The sequence below is a fragment of the Lonchura striata genome, chromosome 3 (genome assembly GCF_046129695.1).
Source record: "Lonchura striata isolate bLonStr1 chromosome 3, bLonStr1.mat, whole genome shotgun sequence".
Taxonomy (NCBI): domain Eukaryota; kingdom Metazoa; phylum Chordata; class Aves; order Passeriformes; family Estrildidae; genus Lonchura; species Lonchura striata.
Genome location: NC_134605.1, coordinates 66210756 through 66228085, shown reverse-complemented (window position 1 = coordinate 66228085; position 17330 = coordinate 66210756). Strand labels below are relative to the sequence as shown.

The window sequence follows — 17330 nt, the reverse complement described above, 5'->3', positions numbered from 1 at the left end:
AAGGGAATGAGGGAATTATCTGCATTTCATAGGAGGTATGGAGTTTTAGCTCAATTAAATAAACTAAGCACTCTTAGGCAGTAAGCAGGGAAATCTCTAGACCAGTAGTAGACAGGTGATGGAAAGTGGAGTATAGATGAAGGCCAAGGACAAAAAGGCTGAGGGTCAGCATGAACTGACAATAATAGTTCAAGAGGGCAATACATGGCTAGAGGATATCTGGGAAAGGAGTTCACAGATCTCTCAGAAAATAATAATTACCAAAATATATCTATTATGTGGGACTTTCCTCTTTCTTCTAATCTTTCCCTTGTTATTGTGCAGGACTGAGATAACTGTTACATTGCTGATACTAATCCATACAGAAAATGGGAGGGGGAAAAAGTAACCTGAATACAATTACATGAATTTAAGAAAATAGACTTAATCTCACCCTTGAGTCTTGGCTGCAGTAAATAAAATGCAGTAAATCAGAGGGAGAAGAGTACAAAGAGAAATGGAGAATCAGCGACAAGTTCAATTACAATTTCTGAGACAAACCTTTTTCATGCACATGTCTCTATGGTAAAGAAGAGGAGAGAGACATGGGACTATAAAACTCTAGAACTGGGGTGGGGATAAGTAAGCAACTTGTAAAAATTTTCATGAATTCCAGCAATTTAGTTGTCTGCCTGGCTTTCTGCATACCAAGTGGCTCCATAAAATTGGTGGATTCTAGCCTTAAAAATGCATTTCACTGAAAACAGCATTCTGCAAGTGGAAAACATTATTGTGACATATTTGGCATCCAGAGAGGGAGGTTGTGTCAGTCAACTCTAGGAGAGCACTGATGAAGTCTGGCTTTGGAAGGTTCCTCTTGGTACGAGAATAACAGTCTGTGCTCCCAGGGGATGATGCTTGGCTTATAACATGGAAGAAATTTGGAGGGAAAGAAATTGATACTCATCATACATGTTGAGAAAGGTCACACGTTTGAAAACATAAAGTATCAACCAATTTAAATAAATAAGCCAGATGCTGCTGGAGAGTTGCCCCTCTGCAACCTGTTTTGATCATCAGCAGAGAAAAGAAGGGATATGTGCTGAAGAGCAAGCAGGCCAGTTAGGCAGATGGACAGATGCTAGAAGATAAACCTAAACCCTGTGGACATCTACAGCAATGGAAAAGCAGTAATATGGATTCTGCTGTTAAAAGGCATTGAACAGATGATGGAAGACTTTTTTAATTGGATCAAGGTATTTCTTGGCATTTCCCATTTAAGTGCCTATGTACCTGCTTTATGGTTACTGTCTTCTTGACACGTCTCAGGACCATGAATCTGTCTCCATTCACCCATGTTTTACCTAGGATTACCGATGCTGCAGATTCCCATTTCTTAAGGAATCTGCAGGATTTTTTTTTTTCATCAGACTTCCTCTCTGTTGGCCTCAGGCTAAACCAGGCTGAACACATGGTGAGAGCAAGAATGACGGAAAGAAAGGAAATGTAAAGCAGAGAAAGATGTCCCATTTACATACAAAGAATAGCTGTTTAGGAAACATCTAGTGTTTTCCCCTTCCAGCTAGCCTACTGATAGTTTGGCTGCCAGGAACTACAAGAGTAAAAGGCTGCATCTCTGGGAAAGAGAGGAGTTTCCAGTCTGTAGATGAAGGATTTTCCTGGGAGAGAAACTGCTTTGTGCCACACTGTGCCCCAACCAGGCATGTATCCGATGAGCTTAGACTAGATTTCCAAATTTCCAAAATTTGATGGAAATAAGCACTAAGAATCAGAATTTTTCTGATTCTTAAGGCTGATTTCAGGAAATTTCTTTTCATCCTAGTTTTGGAGCTATGATTATTTCTGTCCATTGCCTTCAGTGAGCCAGAACCCCAAATGTCCAAGTAGTAAATTGAAAGAATCATGCAACAGCCTCATAAACTTCAAGGATGTAGCAGGAAGAACCAAGTTAGGACACTGCCTGGTCCACACCCTGGTTGGAAAATAGGAGATAGCCAGCATTCTCCCATATAAGGGATAAAATTGGAAAATTAAAGCTGCCTTCATGTGGCTCTAATAAAGTCCAAGGAAAAGAGTTGGGAAGAACATCTTAGATCAAGAAGGGCAGAGTGAGCAATATGCAGCTATCCAGATCTACAGTTCTGCAGGTCAGCTACAAGAAGAATTTGGCCTAGTGCTCTTGTCCAAAGGTTTCAGCCCACTGCAGTGAGATCAGAAATCACAGCTGGAGACATAAGGCAAAGAAAACACAAGGGTTATGGTCATAACCAAAACAATTGTTTTGAAGAATTACTGAAAGAATCTGGAGAAGTTTTTGTTTCTCTTTCTTTTCATTTGAAGAGTTTTGTCACTTAATGGCAATGGTACAAATGTTTCTTACATGGAAATTAGAGACCAAACACATCACAGAGGGGTCTTTAGTGAGAGGCGGGTACTTAAAACAATAAAAAACCCAAACCAAAACAAACAAAATCAATCAAACAAGCAAAAGAAGACAATAAAAAAACCCAAGCACACAGAGGAAAATTCAAAGAAAGAAAAAATTCTATTGCATAGACTGAGCAGGAAGAAAGAAAAGGATGGTCAACGCTGCATATGTGGAACAGATAGAATGACATGCAACTTCCCCCTTTAGGCTAACATCTTCAGTCGGCAAGGAAAAGAATTCCAAACATCCAAACTCCAAAACATGAGAATCAAAGGCTTCTAAGAGGATGAAGGACCAGCAGACACTAGGTGTCTGCCCCAGAATGAGCCCTACATAACTTGCTCCATGTGGTCCTGCTGCTTTCCTTTCTCACTGTCCTACTGAGGCAACTGGGTTTGTTCCCTCTTTACATCGTCCTCACCCAGCTTGCCAATGCAACAGGAAAATAAAGTGTGTTTCCCTTCCCTGCAAGCCAGATAACCACTAGGCTTTCTTGGAAGGAAGGAAGCTTTTCCTTCTCAAAGAAGAAAAGATAGATGCTACCCAGAGGAGACTGCTCACAGTATCTCTAATGCCACAGACATTTTCAAGACATGCACTGTACTTAGGTGGGCAGTGATTTCTCAGAGTGTGACCTAAAAAATTTGCCATTGTTGGAAAAGAGCCTATTTCCCACATATGTTTGGCTCAGTCACACAGACACCAGACATTGCATGTAATATGGCTTGCCATAAAGACCAAGGAAAAATAATGAGCATATGACGTAGGAGTAGAACAGTGTCTGACCTGAACAGTTTTCAAACAATTTCCATGAAACATACTCTGCACAACTGGCCAAGTCAATGCTCTTGGCTCCAATAGATACATTTAGCTCCTTTCCTAAATCCATTCTGGAGAAATGCCACCCAAAAGGTCAGGTTGCTGTATGTTTCAGTGTCACATGATGCAATTTAGGGAAGTGACAGCTACAAAAACTATTAACCTCAGTGGGACTTTTCCAATACAATAAAATTAAATTGTTAAATAATAGGAAAACAAAAAGGAACAAATAAACTAGGGTTTTTATACTTGAAAAGAGAGAGTGAGTGAGAGATTTCAGGGAGAGAAGCACCAGAGGAATGGAAAATATATGATGGTATGTTACTGAGTCAGTCATTTAAACCTACTTTATGGTTGGTGGCAAGAGCAGATAGCCTAGGGACATGATTCATCACATCCTAATGAAGACATCTAAAACAGGTCAGATGAATTTTGCTGTAAAAGAATTTATTTTTCTCTGCAGGGTTATAAACAGAGTCTAACATGACTAGATCAGAGGTAGTTACCAGTCAAGTATAGAATTAAAGTGCATGACACGTTCAGAGGTTAGACAGATCCCACCCAAAGCTGCTGTTCCAAATTGACATTGTTTCATTGTTTGTTTTCTTCTTGCTGTCAGAACTGAATTCACTGGCATGAAGCAAGGCCAGCCAACCACTGGGAGAAACTCAACCTCTGCAAGAAGAGCTATACCCATGGCTCAAGAAGTGAAGGGCAGAAGAAGATCAAAGACAATCTGTAATCTTGCCTGTGCAAGTAGCATTTTGAACATAATCACATGAAACAGGACCTTGACAGGTCATCTGGTCCACCCCTTGCTCTGAGGCAATATTCATCAGACTTTGTGGATCTGAACTGTTCTTGTCAGATATATGTCCACCTTGCACTTAAAAAGCCTCCAGGGAGAGAGATGCTGTTCACTTCTCCTTACAAATACTTTTTTTTATCCTAGCTAGCCTAAATTTCTCTTACTGCATTTTACATGCTGTTTTCAGAGGATGAGGATAAGAGATTATTATTATCTTCCTTTTAGCAACTTTTGCATAGCTGAAGGCAATCTTCCTCCAGCTTCTATTCCTGAGGCTAATTTTTTCAGACTTTTGCTGTACATGATGCTTGCTGGGGCCGTTTTAATTTCAAAATTACCAGTGGCAATGCTGAAATTAATCTAGTGTGGACATATCTTGTGTCTCTTAGATATCACTGAATCATCCTATAAATGTTAATTTATTTAGCCTGACAAGCGCCCGGAGTTACTGGGAACAAGCCCTGTTTTACACAAGAGGACACGAGGCAGAGGAGATTTGTGGTTCTCCACCCTGTTGGTATTTCCACCACGTTCCAACTGTGCACCAGAGCAAGATCCAAGCAGCACATCCAGCCTCATCCCTTAGGAGGCAGGAAGCCAAGAGCCCATGCTGTAAGGGAGCCATGGTGTGCTTTGCCTGGGTATTTGTGATCACAGGGCAGCACAGGGCAGCTTTTCTACAATACAGAGATATCCATGCACAGACCAAGGGCAGGATCTTAAAAGCCATCCAGACATTATGCTTTTCAGAATTGTAAGGGCTAATTCCATTTAATTTAGAGTCAGTTATTGAATAGATTTACATACCTAATGACATGTGATAAGTACTTAAACACCTTCCTCCTGATCACTTTAGGCACCCTGGTAATTTTAGAAAATGCAGTAGAATCAGCCTATCAGACATCTGGTCTGACTGTGAGGTCTGCAGCCCCTCACATGTTCATTTGTATCACAACCTCAATATTTTACAACTCTACTATCAATTCAGTGCATGCTAATACCATTTAAATAGGTGTTCAGAAAGATACCTTCTCATGATTAATCTAGTGTTTGCATGACTGAAACTGAAGCACTTCATGCTTTTAGGCATGTCATTACTGGCAAAAAAGCAAGACTTCATTCCAGGTTCTGGCATTGCTCTTGGAGTTTGCAGCAACAACATGTGGATCCCTACTCTTTAGGGCTGAGATTGTCAGTAGATATTGCTGAGAAATACAACAGGAATGGAAGGGTGAAGGGAAATGTATAGTTTCTAGTTTTGTCTAGCTTCCAAACTTTTATTAGTCCTGATAGGACAGCAGGAAATTACACTTTAAACCACAATGAATAAATTAAAAACCATCCTCAGAAAATACAGATTTTGCATTTTAGAACAGGAAACTGAGCACTTACACGCCTGTTGACTGATTCAGTAACATCAGTAAACACATTACTAAAATGAGGAATACGCTTTGTGAGACATAAGCTTCAGGTGATTGGAGACCATCCTGATCTATCAGAAGTAAATATTTTTATTTTCATGACATAGTGTATAAAATATGCTCAGCTATCAAAACCCAACAAACATTCAGAATTCTTCACTTCAAACTTTGTTTTGGCTACAGTGACTGAGAAGGAAAAAAGAATGTTCCAAAGGATCATTTATTTTATCCTCTTTCATATTACTTTCTGAAATATCTTCAATTGTGCGGCTACGAAAATGTTGGGATGGCTGACTTGAACAGTCACAGCATTTCACTTTTTTTTTTCTTCTTTTACATGGGAAGCATTTATGTAAGTAGCCACACCATACTTAAAAGAGCAGATTGACAAATCAGCTTTTTGTTTCTTTACTGGCTTGAGGGGACTTTGGGGTGGGGGGTCTTATTCCTGTCATGCATTATGGTGACAGCACCAGGGATGGACAATAAATATGAATGGGACACCCGGGATGCTGTCACCTCCACAGGCACCCTGCCCGCACCGTGGTACCGCTGCCATACTCTCCAGCTCCAGGGAATCCTCAGCCACCACTCCAAACATTCCCTGCGGAGAGACGAGTCCTGCCGCTAAAAGGGAGAATGAGGGCATTTCCCTGAAGCTGGAGCCGGGATGGAACGGGCGGGGGAGGAAAGCCGTGTGCGCGCCAGGGATAAAGCAACACAGGGGCACACACGGAGCGAGCGGAGCGGCCGGGCCGGGCCGGGCCGGGCCGGGCCGGGGGAGCTGCGGGGCGGGCTCCAGCGCGCCGTGCCGCCATGGCGTGAGGGGCCGGCGGAGCGGCGGCGGGAGGAGGAGGAGGAGGACGGGGAGAGGTACGGAAGGAGGGCGGGGAAGCGGGAGGTGGAGCGGGAGGGGGGAGTCACTTTCTTCCTGCGTTGAAAAACGCACCCCCCACACCCCTCCCCGCTCCGTCCCCCGGGGCTGCGGAGGGAAACTTTGTGGCAGGCGGTCGGCGCCGGACAGGGGCGGCGGGCGGTGAGTGCCCGTGCGGAGCGGGCAGCGCTCAGCGCCTCCATCCCGCCCCGCGCCCCGCCGCGGCTCCCGGCGCGCCGCCGGCGGGGCGGGCGCGCAGCGGGGCGGGGCGGGGGCGCCGGTGGCCGGCGGGTCTGGGAAGGGACGGTCAGTCCGAGCGCTGCCTCCCGCACACGGTCCCCAGGCCGAGCGGCGCCCGGGGGAGCGGCGGGAGCGGCTCCAGGTGCCGGCGCGGCCGGGCAGCGGGAGCGGGGCCGGGGCGTCCCGGGGGGAGCACCCCCAGGCAGGCACGGGCTTTTCCCGGCTGGCCCCGGCGGAACGGAGCTGCTGTCGGGGCACCCGCGAGTCCGAGGGAGGTGGGGGCGTGCGGGGGGACGTGGCGCTTTCTGTGCGAAGCTTCACCTGTGGGCGCCGCGGGTAACAGCTCCGCTCCTCCGCAGCGCCGGCACCGCGGGAGCCTCCGAGCCTGCTGCTACCGAGTCCAGCCTCCCAAACATGCGTGCGTGAAAGGTAAGCAGTAGCATCCTTGTCTTGCGCCTAGGCAAGCTGAGAGACAGGAACAGAGTGACTTGCCCGATGCAACTTCCTGCCACTTCTTTTTTATTTTTTTTTTAATTGGGAAAGTTTTAAGTGACCTAGGACCAGAGCTGTCAACTCGGGAAGCTCAGTCTTCTCAGCCCCAGGCAGAGAGTTGCAATTCCTATAGCTAGTATTGCATGAAAGCAGTGCATCATCACTTGGTGTGTCTCATGCCAACTCTTAAAGTTCAGTTTGGTATGAATGAAAGTAACCACTCTCTCTGTTCTTCTGTCACTCCCTCTTAAAGCCATATAAAACTGTGACATTTTCCTGTGTTTTCAAGTTAGAGTGGCTTGCCATTAGCAATGGCAACATAAAAAGTAGTCACAACTGTGAATAAAATACAAGAAATATTGCTCAACCCTGGAGATTTTTCAGTCACTCTAAGAAGATCAACTGCAATTTAAATAACACTAAAATTTTAATATCGTCCAAACAAAGACAAAGAAAATCTCAGCCTAAATATTGCCACATTATGTTTATCATGCCAACTATTATTATAACTCACTGCAGTATTTCAAAAAAGGAACAATTCAGCTGAAGTGCAGCAGTGGGAGTCAATAATTCAGATGCTGTTTATTACTCTGAAAGACTCTAGCTGGGTACCCTTGGGCAAGTCACTCCACCTCTCCATGGCTCTGTTTTCTTTCTCATAAAACAGATAAATGTGCTTGCTTGCTTCACAAGGGTGTTGAGAAGTTTAATTAATTAATAAGTTTCATAACTTCTTGTAGATCCTTGGGTACATCATTCTACAGAAGTGCTAAGTATTATTTCAACTAAGAGTTTCCTTACTGTGTCTCATCACTTATATGTGTTTTTTTAAGTGACCTGAATTATTAACGTTTTTAGGGGAAGTCATCAAAGTAGCAGTTTTGGATTGGGATTGTCTTGATGCTCTGTAAACTTCACTGAGATGTGAAACCAAAATATACTAACCACAGTGTATTTTAAAGAGGCAGGCCTACTGGGCCTTTTAAAAAAAGAAATTTTCTTGTTATCCGAAGTAAGAACTTGCCTTTGTTGCTGTGTTTGAAGTATTGTGAGTGATGTTTTGCATGATTTTGAATGATTTTGAATAGCATCTGAGTGCTATTAAAAGAAAGATATGAGAATAGTTTTTAAACACATCTGCATTCTGTACTGTGAGCGCTGACCTCAGAAGACACTTGGTGCTGATTTTCCACTACACATTGATATACAGTCTCCTTTACAACTCATTCTTTGGTTATAGAGAATGTTGCAGGAAAGAAATGCATAAACTGAACCACTGACTGCCTGTGGTAAGAGTTGACAGATAGGCAAACACAGTTTTTATGGCAGAGTATATTAGTTATTGTAACTATGTATTGAGTAATCTGCACTACAATGGTGAGGAAAATGCAGTTTATTACCTGGCCAAATGTTAGATTAGATTTTTATAGGTTGCTTAAATTTATAAGTAAAAATGAGTAGCTGAAAGCAGGTTTTAGAGTTATATCTTGGGTTTGGTACTTTTTAAAGGCTCATGAGGTCTATGTGTACCATTTCTTTTCCTCAAGGACAATGACACTAAGTACGTAAGCTTTTTTTAAAACTGAATTCAAATAAAACCTAGATCAGAGGTAGTAAAAAGTGGTTCATATCACCAGGTAGCTGTTGGGTTGTGAGTGAACATAGGATGTTTATATCTTAGTAGAGAAATGATCACATCCATCAGTACCCAACAGTCTGAACAGTGAAAACTGGGGTTAAATGAGGAGGTAAATGTCCATAAAACTGAAGTGTCCCTTCTCTCAGAAGTGATTGCATTTAAGTAAAATTCAGTCACATTCTTAGTTTGTGTATGGAAGCTTACACATTTGGCACCCACAGCATACTTATAGCAATGCGCAGAAATAAATCTAGTTACTAGTGCTATTGTTCCTGGATATTTTGCAAGAAATAAATCCCTTTGGGGAGGGGGGGTGTGCTGAAGGAATTTAAAAAAATTTTAAAAACAGCTTTCTGTAGCCATTGTTTTCTTGCTTAGACTTGGTAATCCAAATGTGTGGTGAGTGAAAGAGGTTATGACTTTTTCTTAGCAAATTGTGTTTAATTGGTAAATATGACATCTCAGCAGCAAGTTTGTCCTGGCTGTTCTCACCTTCTTTGCTATCTCCATTCAGCTGAGGTCAATCAAAGAGCTGAGTTACAGCACTGCATTCTCCTAAAGCTGTTAAACCATGGTGCCAGTTTGTGTTCAAGACTATAGCCACATACTTACTAAAAATAATTTAGTAATAAGTAGTTTAGTATAAATAATTCTGCGTTTGACTCCCTTTGCACAAGTGTTTTGTTTATATGGGTAAACTTTGTACTGATGTCTCTTAGCCCAGCTAAGCCCAACTGGGATAGGGTGAGGTGTGACAGTGCTGCATTAGTAAACCCCTCAAATCATTATGCACTGCACTTTGAGCAGATTCAGCTATGTGCTCCAGATGAGAACTGGGCAAAGAAGCCTGTTAGGAAAAAGGAAATTTAGCAAATGTCACCAGAGATCTCTCTCATGAATGCTTTGTCAGTAAAAGTTTAGCAGAAGTGAAGTGTTGGTAACAGAGAGCTGACCAAAGGGGTCTGGTCATTTTGGGCATCACACAAAGAACAGAGCACTGGAAATGTTTTCTCACATCAGGTGCTGGCATGACACTTTCATCCACTCTTGGGACATAGTCAGGTGTGGAAGCACAGGTAAATGTGACTATTATGTACACAGTCTGAAATTACCTTTGTTTAGTCTTTCTTTCTGTTTTCCCCTTGCTTAGACTCAGAGTATACAAGAGCAATCAGCAGTAGCATTATTTAGAGTGGCCAAAGGACTGTAGGTGATTTGACTTTGGTAGGTGTTGTATCTCGGTGCAAAAGAAATGTAATTTTAACATACAAGTCCTTTTACCATGGTTGGCCTGGTTTATGCCTTTATTTTATGGGGTTTTTAAATCAGAAATATTAAAAAAGCTGAGCATTTTATATAAACCTGATATGCTTTCTTCATCCTTCTAATGAAGTGGCTGCTAAAGTTGCTAAAGAGTTTTGAAAACTTGTTCACAAGCATTTCTGTGTTCCTTTTAATCATATCCTTGCAGTCATGGTTCATCACACTTTTTACCAAAATAATCTGTCCAGTTTCAGTTCTGCTATGAGAGCCATGCCTGCACAACTTAAAGTCAGAAATGAGATCATAAGATTCTAAATTTCAAAATTAATCCATAATTTAATGGTTGTGTTGACACCTGCTCACAGATTGCTCATGCACACTGTGAGTACCTACATGTAGCTGTTTAACTCCATCTGCAGTTGAGACTTCTGCCCTTGAAAATGTAGTGATCACTTTTTTCAAGGCTTTGTTAAGGGTATTCTGGGGAGCACTGAGGACAGTAATAGCCCTTAAGGAACTAGAGGACAATACATTTTATTGCCTGTCCTAGTTTGGACCCTGAAAAAAGCTGTTTAATCTGGGTGCATGTATATTACATATATGGAGAGAGAGAGAAGCTATATGCTCTCTATCTCTGTGAGATAGATGATGAGTTAGCAGCAGAATTGTATCAATAATAATGAACAACATACTCATCTGTAGCAAGATGTGGCTAACAGGTAGGGTGGTACAGTTTAGGTCTACAACCACAGTGACATTTATCCTTGTGTTAGATCAAAGGACAGACACAAGTTTAAATGAACCTGTGGTTCTTCTGTGTGAGTACACATTTGGAGTCTGCATACTCACACTCTAAGGTTATCTGTAGATAATATAACAGCCAGTGTTGGTTCAAATTGCTTAGATTACAAACTCCTTAGGTTCAGAAATTGACTAGCATCAGCATCTTTGGACTTTGCTTGTGCTCCTGTATGTTGTCACAATAATTTAACATATATGTTTGGCATGGCTTTATCCCAGCTGTCAACTCAGCCCCACACAGCCACTTGTTCACCCCCTTCAGTGGGATGAGAAAGATAATTAAATTTTAATTTTAATTATTATTTTTAATTATTTTAGATAATAATGAGGAAAATAAATTAAATTTAAGGAATTAAAGTAAGAACATTTGTGGATTTAGATACAGTCAGTTTAATAGATAAAATCCACACAAAACAGAATTAATTCACCACTTCCCATGGGTTGGCAGGTGTTCAGACATCCCCAGGAAAGCACAGCTCCGTCACATGGAATGGTTTCTTGGGAAGACAAATGCCACAACTCTGAATGCGTCTCTCTTTCTTCTTCTTTCCCAATATTGTATGCTAAGCATGACTTCATATGTAATGGAATATCCCTGTGGTCAGTTGGGATCAGTTGTCTTGATTGTCCCCTCCCAACTTCTTGTACGTGCTCAGCCCCCTTGCTGGTGGGGCGGGGGGAGAGGCAGAAAAGTTCTTGGCTGTATAAATGTTGCTCAGCAGTAACTAAAACATCCCTAAATTATCAACATTGTTTCCAGCAAAAATCCAAAACATAGCTACTATGAAGAAAATTAACTCTACCCTAGCCAAAACCATCACAACAAATATAACAATAAAATATTAATATAGTTTTTTGTGCAACACTGAGTCATAAACAGGATATGGAAACATAATTAAAATGTGTTCAGATCCTGTAGCAAGGATATTATGCATTTTAGAATTCCTGTCTATTAATATGAAGTCCTGTGGAAATGCTTTACAAATAAAAGTATTTGCTATCTTCAGCTACTCTAGTTTGTAGATATAGATACAGAGAGTGAGAACTGGTTTTGTAAAACTCCAGCAGAATCACATCATTTGTTTGCAGCATCTTGAAGACCATTGAAGGACAATTAAACAAATAAGCAGGAAATATTAAAACTGTTAATTGTACATGGTCAAGAACAAAAAATGAGGGAACTTAAAACACAAGTATTTGGAAGAGTAAAGGTTAAGGCCAGCAAAATAGAGTTAGTTGGAAAGAGGATAAAAGTTAAAGTCTGACATTAGAACACTTGTTTTGGTATCAGAAGTTTCTGGTGTTGTAATCAGTCTCCTCCGAAGTGAGGGAAGATGGATGGCATGCAATTCCCTGGGATTAGGGACAAGGCACAAGGAGGAATTCTGGCACAGTAAATTGACTTTCCCCTTTTGCATGTAGGATTATTTTTTCCTGTCCTTTATTTGTGCCTCCTGGGCCTCGCCATTGCCATGTGAAGTTTTTCCAGTTCCTCCTGCACACCATGACTGTACCACTGGATCCACACAGAGGCTCCAGTCTGCCCCAGGCATTCTGTTCCCTTGCTCCCTTCTTGTGGCTGGTGGTTGTGCCTTAGGGCTGTGGGCTGCTCTCAGAGGAGACCCTCAACATCGTTCCTAATGCCTGACTCCAAAGGGTTCGCAGCCTTACTGACCCCCAGTGGGTCTCTTTGCGAGGACCAGGAAGACAAGTTACTTCTCAGTTGTTGCCAGAGGAATATAGTTTCACCACCCAGATTGTGCAGGAGCCTTTGTTCTGTGTTTCTGAAGTGCCTGTTACTGTCATAGTCCTAAACCTCAGAGGTGCCCTGCACGCTGTAATAGAGTAACATGTGGATGAGTGATTTGCTTGGCTTCTGGGACGTTAATGGAGCCAAGGTAGGGAATATATCCTCTTGGCCTAGATGAAAATTCTCAAACTGCCTTCCTCTAGTGTTAACATCTGTGAAAACACTTTAAAGTAAAAACCAAAAGCTAATTTTAATTACTGAAATGGCCTTTTGAAATTATGTCAGCACAGGATACAATGCTGGTGTTCTAGAAGGAATCTTTCTTTGGTAGTTTATAGTTTTAAGCCTTCAATGATAAAAGTGATTGGGCTTTCATTCACTGAATGTGGATGCCTTAACAGGCATGTCTGTACTGGTTGGGAATGATCATCTGCAGGATTCTAGATGTCAAAATTACTTCTTTGCTCATTCTACAGAGTGAGATATGGAATAAAAGATCCTAGTAAGGGTTAGGAATAGTAGTGTTAGTGCAACCAAAAAATTACTGGGAAAGCATTTTTTACAGGATTGTAAAACAGAAGGAAACTGTAAATTCCCAGGTTATTTATGGTTGACTACTTAAATAATGTTTTAAATCATGCAGACTATTTAAATCATGTTTTCACTTGAGACAGAAGGTTATGCATTCAGTGTGTGTGTGTTTATGCCCTGTTAATTTCTATGTACAGTGATAAAATAGACAAATAAGCTTTTAACTGGAAGGAATTAACAAATGAAGCTTCCATCACAGATGTCTTACAGCTCCTACTGTGAACTTATAAAAGTATTTTGCACTTGCTGTCTTACCTGTAGCATGGTGGAGAATGAATGCAACCCTCCATTCTCCTGGAATTATGGTCCGACACAGCTGTGTACTGCTCTGCACAGATCCATTTAATTTTGTGTTAGATCAAAGGACAGACACAAGTTTAAATCTTAACTGCTGACAAGATGGCATATACTGATAATCCCTATAGGAACTGGCTGTTTCTGGTTGCATTGGGACTTTCATAGTGCAGCTGTTAGACATAAAAGCTGATAAAAACTTCTTTCAAGGTATTTGAGATCATTTCAGAACAAGTGCAGTACTAACACCTGGGTACCTGAGCTGTACTTTATTTATGGCAGATGTAATTCTGAATTATATTTGGGGTTTCAGTATTTAAGTTTTTAAATATCTTTGAAATTATATAATTGTAGTATGTTTTTCATAGTGAAAAAACCAGAGGAAGAAATGAAGTAATGTCCCCTGTTGGTTAAGGTCGTAATAGGTGTTTTTCAAATTTTAAGCAGTGATTTTTTTAGACATTTCCAGCATTTTTATTGGAAAGCCATATAGTCGCTGGTTTTAGTTCATCAGTCAAAAGGTGGGTGAAGGACTCCTGACTGCTCCTGTCCCTTGGGATGTGGGAGTTTCCCACCATGGTGTCCTGCCCCATAGCTTTGAAAGGGTCTCAACAGTACTGCTTGTTGATGTAGAAGCTATACAGCATGGGACTTCAGTCATTAATTGATTGTGATTATTACAGCACAAAGATAAGTTTATAGTTTTATTGTTTCTGCCCCATCATGCACCTAATTGTGCTGTATTGGATATGGTTCTCTGGAACCAAATGACAGTATATATATGGGAATTAGTCTCCATTGACCCTTTTCACCTCTCTGTTTTCGCAGACTTACCCTGCATCTTTTAGTACCAGAATGTCACTGGATTTAATTAAAATGTTTGCAAAATATTTAGATTGGTGGTAAAACTGACTTTGTTGAACAAAACAGCTCTTCAGTTGATGTAACTGGTGTGATTTTAGAATGCTACCATTATATAATGGTACCAAAAATCCCAACTGATATATTCCATGTTATAGATTTTGCTCCTCTCATCAGCAACGAAGTCAATTTTAATGTGTGTGAAAAGATATTTCAGATATTTGGACAAAGTGCAAAAAAAAAAAAAAGAGATCCTACAGAAGTTTGCTTTTCTCTGCTGTGATCTAACCTGATGCTTCTTGTGTTACATTTTGGCAGTTGCCAGCACTGGGACAAGGATTTGCACATCCCTTTCCATTTAATGCAACAATATTCCACACACATCTCACTGCAATGTTATCTATTAATTTCCCAGTTTTGGTAGGACAGCATCTGTTGCTGGTGGTTGACCATTTCTTGTTGAAATACCTGTGACTTCCTTACCTCTTTTAGTACTGGGTTCTAAAATTGCTTATTTTAGGTTTAATACCAGTTCTTGTGATGTAATTTGTGACAAAACTGTAGTGACATTGCTGTTCGAAATATAACTGCACATTATAATTGTATAAGCATTGAAAAATATTGAGTAAAAAAAGTTCATTTTCACTGTCAATAATTTATGAAGTGCAAAGAAATGATGAAATTTACATCCATGCTGACTCAGAGGTCATTTTCTAAGGTAAAAGTTTGCACACTGAACTGGAAGATTTGAGTTTTGTTAGTATGGTGGGACAGATTTTCCTTTAACAATTTGAACACATTTCTTAGGCAAACATTGTTTCTCAGGTATCTCAGGTAACAATAATGAGAACTGTAGCCTTTGTGGAAAATAGTAGCTTCCCAAAAGACGAAAGAGTCTGATGTGTTCATGTCCTAATCCTGGGCTCTGGGAAGACCTTTTATTCAGAAACCTGAATAATCTGTGGTGTTGTAATGCCTCCATTTTGTGCAACTTTTAGTCATCTGAAATCCCACCTTTTTTGTTCCTGACTGTAAATGTTGACAAAGTGCCCATGTCAAACATGGGTCATGGCTAGTGTGGGAGATGCCAGCAGAGACACCTGCAGCTTCTACTTTTTAAGAAGTGTTGCAAGTTTGGTCCCAGCTTCAAAGCAGAGTGGCTCCTCAGAACTGATACTACAGAAAACCACAGTTCTTTACCAGTTTTTAGTTTTCAATCACCCACAAGGAGGTCAGATTGCTTCAAGGACAGCTGTGCTATCTGGTGATCCTGGCAGTGCCATAATTTCCTTTCCCTCCTCCTCTGCCCGTCTCTCACTCCTCTGCTCTCAGTGATGAAGCGACAACTCTGTGCACATGTGGCAGGAATAAGTTGGCCTCTCTTTTCTTTTAAATAGTTTGTTTGGTAAAGTTATCTGTATAAGCTAATGTTTAGTTAGCCGTTTCAATTTTACAATGCTTTTTTTTCTTTCTGCAGCTGAACATCTATCAGTTGATGCAGATGGGGAGAACTAAAATGGTTAAGATTTAATCTGTGTTGGGTTTTCTTTTCTGGAATAATTGATGTTTTTTACTGTTTGTTTCTACCAGCAGTAGAGTGGAAATCATGCAAAATGCTCTTTCAATCTAGAATTAAATTACAACATTTTCAAAGCACACTGTATAATAGTGCTTTCTTCCCTGGGTAAGCATCCTTCATTTTCCTTTTAATTTTTAGTACCTAATCAGATCATGGTTTCCTAACTGAATGAAACCCCCTCGTTTTCAGAAAAGGTTGAGTTGCTTGGTAAAGTTTTTCTTGGAAGATGTGGCTGGTAATGATGCAGTGTAATATGAGAGCAAGAAATTCCTTTCATTTTAAAAATGGTATTGTAAGTGCACATTAAATAATCAGAAGGCCCAGACTCCAATTCTTTCAAGCCTGTCTATTGGGCAAACTTGTAACAAGCTCACACACAACTGGTAAGCTGGAGCTTATATGAAAATTTATCTGCACAGATCCAGCTTCACCTTAGCTATGCTGATAATCAAGGTTCAGAGGTCTGCATGGAAAGAAGGTGCACTCCTTTCCCACTGCCTCCTCCCATCCTTCTGTCACACCAGGCTGAGTCCTGCAAGGTTATGGGATGGGGCTCACTGTCCTTACTGAGTCATGGCTGCTGTTAGTTATTGTCTTCATATCACAGGAAGGTTGTCAGTATTATTTAACCAAGAATAAATGATTTTGTGCTCCTGCTTTTGTCACTGCCTATTGACTTTCTTCCAGCTCATGACTGAATAAATATACAATAGGTTGGTTTTCCAGTTATTCTGTTGTTAGCCTAAATAATGTGGTGTAGTTGTTCCTTCTCATGTAAAGGTAAACAAAAAAAAAAGAAAAAAGGGTTTACTTTCTCATTTAAATGTGCACATGAATAAAGGGTGAAAATGTGGGAGGCTATTGAATACTGAAGAGTACAGACTGTGACTTTTTGGCAACATTGAATGTGTTTGATGATGGTGTAATGCTGGGAAATGTGTGTTCAGATTTGCAAAGGAATTCTGGGAAACTTTACTGTATATTCCCTAATGGTTGATCAGAAATAACTTAAGGAATACTTAAAACCATCCCTAAATTTATATATGTTCTTAATTGTCACTGATGTGCAGAACGCTTACAGAGATCAAACAAAAAAGGAAGGAATGCATGAAGTCCTTACTGCTAGCTGGGATATTTTTCTGCTTGTGTGAACCAGGAATTTTTTTCAATAAATGGTTAACACAGAAAAAGCTACAGGCATTTTTGGCTTTTTCTGAGGTATTTTTTAGGTTCTTTCCTCTGCCCACACTTCTAAAGGATCACTGCGGCTTAAAAAAAAAACTGTAGTGGTTTTTTTATTATGACAAAGCAGTTTTTACATCAATTTAAAAAATTACATCATGTTTCAACACTAATGTATTGCTTTGGCTGGTTTTTACCTCCTTCCCATCAAAATATACTGTTGTTTAGTTTCTTTCAGCATAGAGGAGAATACAAGTAGATTTTAGTAGGTCTGGATAAACTGTGGTG

The 17330-nt window shown here is 40.7% G+C and overlaps 1 protein-coding gene across 1 annotated transcript in view; it reads left to right on the top strand.

The window, feature by feature from the left end:
• Window positions 1-6955: 6955 nt before the first annotated feature.
• Window positions 6956-17330, top strand: part of DSE (dermatan sulfate epimerase) — a 33397-nt gene continuing 23022 nt past the window's right edge. Inside the window, exon 1 of the mRNA XM_021555512.3 lies at window positions 6956-7019. The gene's annotated coding sequence lies outside the window, so the exon portion shown is untranslated. The remainder of the gene's footprint in view (window positions 7020-17330) is intronic.